We start from the raw sequence: 9,525 nt of genomic DNA, 5'->3' as shown, positions 1-9,525 counted from the left end.
GAAGAAGAAGAAGAAGAAGAAGAAGAAGAAGAAGAAGAAGAAGAAGAAGAAGAAGAAGAAGAAGAAGAAGAAGAAGAAGAAGAAGAAGAAGAAGAAAAAGAAGTGGAAGTAGAAGGAAAAGACGGAGATGAAGAAGAAGAAGAAGAAGAAGAAGAAGAAGAAGAAGAAGAAGAAGAAGAAGAAGAAGAAGAAGAAGAAGAAGATGAAGAAGAAGATGAAGAAGACGAAGACGAAGAAGGAGGAGGAGGAGGAGGAGGAGGTTTTTTTAATGAAGATCAAAATTCAATGAAAAAAAAGTAGCAGGTTTCGTGCCGGTGAAATCTCTTTAAACACACAAACACACATAAACATACAAACACACATACACACATACAGACAAACCACTCCCAGCGCATTTTACATACACACATACAGACAAACCACTCCCAGCGCATTTTAAATTCTACACACATCAAAAGACCATATTTGTGTTGTCAATGGGAACGATCTTTATAGTCATGTTTTCGTCCAACTGAGTCATCAATCACATGATTCGTTGCTGTCCAACGATTGGATATTTTTTAAATGTTAACACGCTGCTTTGTTTATGAAAGTTGTAAACATACCCATGTGTCAAGCTGAACAAAATGACCAATCGTGATGTTAGATAGTTCAAAAGCTGTGAACACTTTTCACTATGAGGGTCACTTTGAGCACATTTTGCAATGTGACCAATGACCTCGAGCACATGGAAAGTGAATATAGATCATGCCCATTCCCCGTTAACACCGGAGTCTATAGATAGAATGCGCTTGGCCAAGGAGTTCACAACATTGCCATCCGGAAGTATAACGGACCAACACACAAACTCTGTGTAACCATGAACTTTTATAGTCTGGTTAATACTGTTTAGTGAGAACAACTCACAAACGCGGATGGCAAAAACAATAACAAAGGCCTAAGTGACGTCATCTGCATACTATCTATGCCATCCGCGTTTGTGAGTAGATAGTATGCAGATGACGTCACTCAGGCCTTTGTTATTGTTTTTGCCATCCGCGTTTGTGAGTTGTTCTCACGAAACTGTATCAACTAGACTATAAAAGTTCATGGTTACACAGAGTTTGTGTGTTGGTCCGTTATTCTTCCGGATGGCAATGTTGTTAACTCCTTGGCCAAGCGCATTCTATCTGAAGGTAGTATGCGCTTGCCTCAGAAGCTCATAACATTGCCATCCGGAAGTATATCGGATCAACACACAAGACTGCGTGTATCCATGAACGTTTTTAGTCAGGTTAATACAGTTCAGTGAGCATTACTCATAAACGCGGATGGCAAAAATCAATAACAAAGACCTGAGTGACGTCATCTTCGAACTATCTATAGATCATGTCAATTCCCCATTAACACCGGAGTCCATACACATTACCATTGATCTGAATCCCTGTGTTTTCAAAACACACAAACCCCACCCACTGCAGTTGAATTCTGTGCAAACTTAAAACTAACCCAAGTCAATAAACAGTTATGTAAATAATAATCGGGAAAAAGTGTTTTGAATGAATTTCGACAAAAAGAAATACGTCATGTTCGAATGGTTTCATATTTCTCTGCTATAGATAGTATGAGGTTGACGTCACTCGGGTCATTGTTATTGCTTTTTGCCATCCACGATTATGAATAATTCTCACTAAACTGTATTCACCAGACCATAAACGTTCATGGTTACTCGTAGATTTGTGTATTGGTCCGTTATACTTCCGGATGGCAATGTTGTGAGCTTCTTAGCCAAGCGCACACTATTTATACTTTGATATATAAATCACATTTTCCAAATCTTTAACAGGGAAGAAAAGTCGTGACGTCAAACCCTCCACTCTTTTGGTTCCTAAATAAATAATAAATAATTTTTAAAAAGAAAACAAATTACCTTTATCCATCCCCATAGGATCTGTTCCAAGGGAAGACTGGAATAACCAGGCGTCAACCGCAATGCAGCGACGCTAAGTGAGATAGGGCGAGGTGACTGACTTGCTCCAGGCCACACAGCACAGCTTATGATCGAACTCGGTACCTTTCGGGTACGAAGCAAAGACTGTACCACTGAGCCACGCTGTCCTTGGGAGTGTGTATTATGTAACCATTCCTTCGGAGTACTAATATTGAATAGGATACATAAGGGTGGATAACTCTTTTAGAAGCACGATGTGTCAGGTAGATTCTTAGGATTACGGGACATCTGCTGTTAGATCTGACTTAAAGTACTTTGTGATAAACTATCGTTACTATCTAAAGGGTAGCAAGCAATCGCTAATATCCGTGTCACACCATAAAAACCGGGATAAAATTGGTGATATCGATAATACGAATTTCAGGCGTAATAAAAACAGTCGATTTTTATACCTTCGTAAATTCATCGCCAAAAAAGAAAACAATCGTGAGTTGTATTCAACCTTTCATCCAATGAGATCATTGTTTCATTGAGCACTACTAACGACAACTCACTAGACGGAGCACTAACCTAAAAAAAGGTGGTCATAATATAAGGTCTAAAGATAGTCCGTTCCAAGTCCTGTGCGCACGGAATATCGTAAATTCCTCCAAAGTTACGAAATGTGATGCCGTGATTTTTTGCACGCAGGCTTATAATTTAAGCGACATTACGAATTTTGAATACCGATAGTGATAGACCAAACCGTTTTCTCACAATGCCGAATACTCTTCAACAGTCGTAACGTCACTTCCTTTCTAATGACGCACAGTAACTTAGTAACACTGGCTCTAAACTATCGGAACAATGGCGGTATGAAATATTTCTCCGGCGATCATAAAAGCGTATCCAGAGGACAAAAAAACATAACTTTGATCATGTTTTGACTTTTACACATTCTGATCACAAGGCATATGAAAAGTTCTAGCCAGCATGAAGAATAAAAAGTAATGATTTTCTTTGTTTAGAACCAAGATGGCCGCCGTTGCCGGGCGGCGTGACATCAGACTACTGAATCCAATTCCTTTGATGTTTTCATCGTTTGCAATAAATATGACTCAGTCTTTAAAATGTTTACAGTAATGGTGTGTTGATTCTCTTTCCCGTGGGGAATTTTGTCACAACAAAGTTGCATTCAGTGGCGTGGCTCAGCAATTTTTTTTCCAAATAGTAAAAATAGATAGTATTAATATAGATAGTTCGAAGATGACGCCACTCATGTCTTTGTTATTGTTTTTTGCCATCCGCGTTTATGAGTAATAGTCTCTGAAATATATTAACCAGACTATAAACGTTCATGGATACACACATATTTGTATGTTGGTCCCTTATACTTCCGGATGGCAATAATAATAAAATAATAATGCTGAAAACTTATATAGCGCTATAACTCCGAGACACCAGACTCTAAGCGCTTAAATTACAAATTACTTTGGCTGAAACATACTCATTCACACACACAAGCACACACACACACACACACACACATACACACACACACAACACAACACACAACACAAACCAAACCTATCTTGCTTCTCATACCATCTACTAAAATCGAAACAAATATGTTTTAAGCGAACGTTTAAAAATAGACAAAGATTCTTTTTCACGAATGCTCTGCGGTAAGGCGTTCCAAATAGAGGGTCCGAAATGAGAAAAGGATCTCATTCCAGCATTTTTCCGAATTCGAGGGACAACTAGTTTTGTGGAATCACTGGCCGAACGTAAGGGGCGGGGTTTTGAATATCTTTCAATTAGTTCTGAAAGGTAGGAAGGGGCAGTACCTTCAAGACAACGATACACTAAAACACAAGCTTTGAATTTAATTCTTTTCTCAACAGGCAGCCAATGCAGGTCATGAAGTAGAGGTCCGGCAGAGTCGCACCTACGCTTCATAAATACTAGTCTGGCAGCGCTGTTTTGGACAATCTGAAGACGTTTCAGATTGTATTGCGAAACGCCAAACAACAGAGCATTACAATAATCCAATTTCGAACTTTTAAAGTCTGGTTAATACAGTTTAGTGAGAACAACTCACAAACGCGGATGGCAAAAACAATAACAAAGGCCTGAGTGACGTCATCTCCATACTATCTATAATAATATTTTGGATGACACATGCAGCCCGTTAGGTTTTGATACATTTTTCCTCCTAATTTTTACGCCCATCTCCGATTGGACGAGGAGAAATGCCTTTCACAAAGACATAACGCGCGACCAACTGTTGTTCACTCATGCCAGACCCTTCGTTTTTTATTTAATAGGATTCAATAGTCGTTACGTCACTTCCTTCCTAATGACGCATGGTAACTTAGCAACACTGGCTCTAAACTATCGGAACAATGGCGGACGCCCGTATGAAATATTTCTCCGGCGAGCATAAAAGCGTATCCAGAGGGGGAAAAACATAAATTTGATCATGTTTTGACTTTTACACATTCTGGTCACAAGACGTATGAAAAGTTCCAGCCAGCTTGAAGAATAAAAAGTAATGATTTTCTTTGTTTAGAACCAAGATGGCCGCCGTTGCCGGGCGGCGTGACGTCAGACTACTGAATCCAATTGTTTCACAATAGAAAGACATCGGCTATACGTCACTAACAATTGTAGTGTTCGGGCTTATGGGAGCGATCTATATTCATGTTTTCGTCCAACCAGGTCATCAATCACATGATTTGTTGCTGTCCAATGATTGGATATATCTTAACAATACATGTAAACACGCTGCTTTGTTTATGAAAGTTGTAAACATACCAGTGTGTCAAGCTAAATAAAATGACCAATCGTGATGTTAGATATTTCAAAAGCTGTGAACACGTTTCACTAAGTGGGTCACTTTGAGCACATTTTGTATGGTACTGTTCGCCCAATTGTTTCCCAATAGATAGAATGCGCTTGGCTTAGAAGCTCACAACATTGCCATCCGGAAGTATAACGGACCAACGGACACAAAACTGTGTGTATCCATGAACGTTTATAGTCTGGTTAATACAGTTCAGTGAGCATTACTCATAAGCGCGGATGGCAAAAAACAATAACAAAGACCTGAGTGACGTCATCTTTGAACTATCTATAGAAAGAAATCGGCATAACGTCACTCACATTTCTTGTGTTCGAGCCAATCATCAGATGTTTGTGGTGATATTCACGTCAATGCGAGTGAATGGGTTGTGAAACGGACTGTAAGGTCAGGCTATAAGTTAACGAATGTTGGCTTTTTGTTTGATTAACCCTCTCAGCCCAACAAAGCCGTCCCGATTTTAGGGTGTCTATGTTTGCCCTAAACCCTAAAAGATGTAATACACACACCGGAGAATGATCCTGGCAAAACAAGGAATTGAAGGAAAAAAATACACACTGCACACCACTATTGAAATTGAGATAGTGGGCGCGGATAGGAGAGAGAGAGAGAGAGAGAGAGAGAGAGAGAGAGAGAGAGAGGGGGGGGGAGAAAGGGAGAGGGAGAGGGAGAGAGAGAGAGAGAGAGAGAGAAAGGGAGAGGTGGAGAGAGAGAGGGAGGTGTAGAGGGAAGGAGAGAGAGAGAGAGAAAGGAGAGGTGGAGAGAGAGAGAGGGAGAGAGAGAGAGAAAGAAAGAAAGAGAAAGAGAGAGAGAGAGAGAGAAAGAGAGAGAGAGAGAAAGAGAGAGAGAGAGAAAGAAAGAGAGAAAGAGAGAAAGAGAGAGAGAGACAAAGAAAGAAAGAGAGAGAGAGAGAGAGAGAGAGAGAGAGAGAGAGAGAGAGCATTCATTAACATGGAAGATAGACAAGATGCTTGATACCACTTTTTTATGGCGTGGTGAATGGCTTGGATGGCTTCGAGTGTAGAGCTACCCTCTCACGGCCAGGCAGAGTTGACACACCAATAAGGTCGTGGGTTCGAACCCCAATCATCGCCGCGAAGTTTTTCTTCTCTATTGTCTTCTGTCACTTTTCTACTCTCTTCGTTTCTCGTTAAATCGAAGCATCCGAGAGGCCCAAACAAATCATACCAAAGTTTTAGTTTTCCCTGTATTCACGACATCTCACTGATTTCCATCTCATTTACATAATATTATCATAAGTACGGCAGAGGCGATGTCACCGACACCGTTTGACTGATGTGTTGATGACAGCTCGTGTGTAGAAAATGTGTGTCGCTATAGATAGTTCGAAGATGACGTCACTCAGGTCTTTGTTATTGTTTTTTGCCATCCACGTTTGTGAGTAATGCTCACTGAACTGTATTAACCTGACTATAAACGTTCATGGATACACACAGTTTTGTGTGTTGGTCCGTTATAGATAGTATGCAGATGACGTCACTCAGGCCTTTGTTATTGTTTTTGCCATCCGCGTTTGTGAGTTGTTCTCACTAAACTGTATTAACCAGACTATAAAAGTTCATGGTTACACAGAGTTTGTGTGTTGGTCCGTTATACTTCCGGATGGCAATGTTGTGAACTCCTTGGCCAAGCGCATTCTATCTATAACACTCGCTTTCGGACCGAAAGGTCCTGGGATCGAGCCTTGCATAGTTGAGTCCTTGGAAAAAGCTCTTTACGCATATTCTCTCACCGTACTCGGGTGTAAAATGTGTACCTGGCCGTTAACAGCGTTGTCTCTGTCGGAAAAAAAAAACATTTTGTAATATCTCCTAACAGGCGACACGTCTTGTTCTACACGTTACGTGTTGCTATTGGTTAAGGACTTCTTGTAAAGCGCTTTTAGCACAATTAGTGGATATCCCGCTATATAAAAGCTCACCTTTTTTTTTTTTGGGTCTTTTTTTTGTGTTTGTTAAAATTATTCCTCCTGATTTATAAGTCATTCTACCATCACAATTGGATTCAATAGTCTGATGTCACGCCGCCCGGCAACGGCGGCCATCTTGGTTCTAAACAAAGAAAATCATTACTTTTTATTTTTCATGCTGGCTAGAACTTTTCATATGCCTTGTGTTCAGAATGTGTAAAAGTCAGAACATGATCAAATTTATGGGGTTTTTTTCCCTCTGGATACGCTTTTATGCTCGCCGGGGAAATATTTAATACGGGCGTCCGCCATTGTTCCGATACTAAGTAACCATGAGCTGTCAATAGATAGTATGCAGATGACGTCACTCAGGCCTTTGTTATTGCCATCCACGTTTGTGAGATGTTCTCACTAAACTGTATTAACCAGACTATAAAAGTTCATGGTTACACAGAGTTTGTGTGTAGGTTCGTTATACTTCCGGATGGCAATGTTGTGAACTCCTTGGCCAAGCGCATTCTATCTATACAATTCCCACTTTACATTTATGTTAATTTGTCACACCATTGGTTCCTTCTATCAATAAGATAGCTACGCACACTATCGATACGAAAATGCTGTGTTTACCGACTTGACATTGAATAGGCATGGAAATCCCGAGTTCCTTGTCTGGGTATAGATAGAATGCGCTTGGCCAAGGAGTTCACAACATTGCCATCCCGAAGTATAACGGGCCAACACACAAACTCTGTGTAACCATGAACTTTTATAGTCTGGTTAATACAGTTTAGTGAGAACAACTCACAAACGCGGATGGCAAAAACAATAACAAAGGCCTGAGTGACGTCATCTTCGAACTATCTATAGATAGAATGCGCTTGGCCAAGGAGTTCACAACATTGCCATCCGGAAGTATGACGGACCAACACACAAAACTGTGTGTAACCATGAACTTTTATAGTCTGGTTAATACAGTTTAGTGAGAACAACTCACAAACGCGGATGGCAAAAACAATAACAAAGGCCTGAGTGACGTCATCTTCGAACTATCTATAGATAGAATGCGCTTGGCCAAGGAGTTCACAACATTGCCATCCGGAAGTATGACGGACCAACACACAAAACTGTGTAACCATGAACTTTTATAGTCTGGTTAATACAGTTTAGTGAGAACAACTCACAAACGCGGATGGCAAAAACAATAACAAAGGCCTGAGTGACGTCATCTTCGAACTATCTATAGATAGAATGCGCTTGGCCAAGGAGTTCACAACATTGCCATCCGGAAGTATGACGGACCAACACACAAAACTGTGTGTAACCATGAACTTTTATAGTCTGGTTAATACAGTTTAGTGAGAACAACTCACAAACGCGGATGGCAAAAACAATAACAAAGGCCTGAGTGACGTCATCTTCGAACTATCTATAGATAGAATGCGCTTGGCCAAGGAGTTCACAACATTGCCATCCGGAAGTATGACGGACCAACACACAAAACTGTGTGTAACCATGAACTTTTATAGTCTGGTTAATACAGTTTAGTGAGAACAACTCACAAACGCGGATGGCAAAAACAATAACAAAGGCCTGAGTGACGTCATCTTCGAACTATCTATAGATAGAATGCGCTTGGCCAAGGAGTTCACAACATTGCCATCCGGAAGTATAACGGGCCAACACACAAACTCTGTGTAACCATGAACTTTTGTAGTCTGGTTAATACAGTTTAGTGAGAACAACTCACAAACGCGGATGGCAAAAACAATAACAAAGGCCTGAGTGACGTCATCTGCATACTATCTATAGAAACGAAAGAATGATAATGGAAAGACTTCGGGTACGAACAGGACAGACAATGGACGTTTCGGGTACAAACCCTGCCTTCATCAGCACAACAATGCGGCTATGTGGCTATGTATGACACTCGCTTTCGGATCGGAAGTCCTGGGTTCGAGCCTCGCTCGGCGCATAGTTGAGTCATTGGAGAAGGCTCTTTACTCACATTCTCTCACCGTACTCAAGTGTAAAATGAGTACCTGGCCGTTAACAGCGTTGTCTCTGTCCCAATAATTTGTAATATCGCCGGACAGGCGTCGTGTCTCGTCCTACATGTTAAATGTTGCTGTTGGCCAGGGGCCCCTTGTAAAGCGCTTTGAGCACGTTTAGTGGATATTGCGCTATATAAAAGCTCAAGTAACAATTTAAAAAATGAACGTGGAAAACAAATAAAATAAAATGCAATATAACTTGTATCATCTGTAATCAATGGTGGTTGGAGTATGGATGAAACGTTAGAGTGGAGTGGATTAGTGGGGGATGGGGGGGGGGGGGGGGGGTCCCAAGGAATAATAAGAGCAGGTGGTCAGTTTGTGAAGGAGACGGGGTAATATTCTAGAAAATACTGGTAGATAAAAGACATAATACTAACGAAAGAGTGATCATGGAGAGGCTTCGGATGGGAACAATACAAAATAGAATTAATTGTAATATTGGAAGTAGTAGTAGCAGTAGTAGTAGTAGTAGTAGTAGTAGTAGTAGTAGTAGTAGTAGTAGTAGTGCAGTAGTAGTAGTAGTAGTAGTAGTAGTAGTAGTAGTAGTAGAAGTAGTAGTAGTAGTGGTGTAGTAGTAGTAGTAGTAGTAGTAGTAGTAGTAGTAGTAGTAGTAGTAGTAGTAGAAGTAGTAGTAGTAGTAGTAGTAGTAGTAGTAGTAGTAGTAGTAGTAGTAGTAGTAGTAGTAGCAGAAGTGATAGTAGTAGTAGTAGTAGTAGTAGTAGTAGTAGTAGTAGTAGTAATAGTAGTAGTAATAGCAGTTTTAGTAGTA

At 40.5% G+C, this 9,525-nt stretch overlaps 2 protein-coding genes across 3 annotated transcripts in view; one reads left to right on the top strand and one right to left on the bottom strand.

Annotated features, from left to right (window-relative positions):
* Nucleotides 1–9,525, bottom strand: part of LOC144969955 (inverted formin-2-like) — a 321,818-nt gene that overhangs the window by 191,922 nt on the left and 120,371 nt on the right. The window lies entirely within an intron of this gene.
* Nucleotides 3,339–9,525, top strand: part of LOC144969956 (uncharacterized) — a 263,401-nt gene continuing 257,214 nt past the window's right edge. Inside the window, exon 1 of the mRNA XM_078909054.1 lies at nt 3,339–3,696. The gene's annotated coding sequence lies outside the window, so the exon portion shown is untranslated. The remainder of the gene's footprint in view (nt 3,697–9,525) is intronic.

This window comes from Berghia stephanieae, chromosome 4, assembly GCF_034508935.2.
Source record: "Berghia stephanieae isolate SIO BIC M18660-M18661 chromosome 4, UCSD_Bste_1.3, whole genome shotgun sequence".
In the NCBI taxonomy this organism is placed as follows: domain Eukaryota; kingdom Metazoa; phylum Mollusca; class Gastropoda; order Nudibranchia; family Aeolidiidae; genus Berghia; species Berghia stephanieae.
This window is presented reverse-complemented; position numbering and strand designations above follow the sequence as displayed.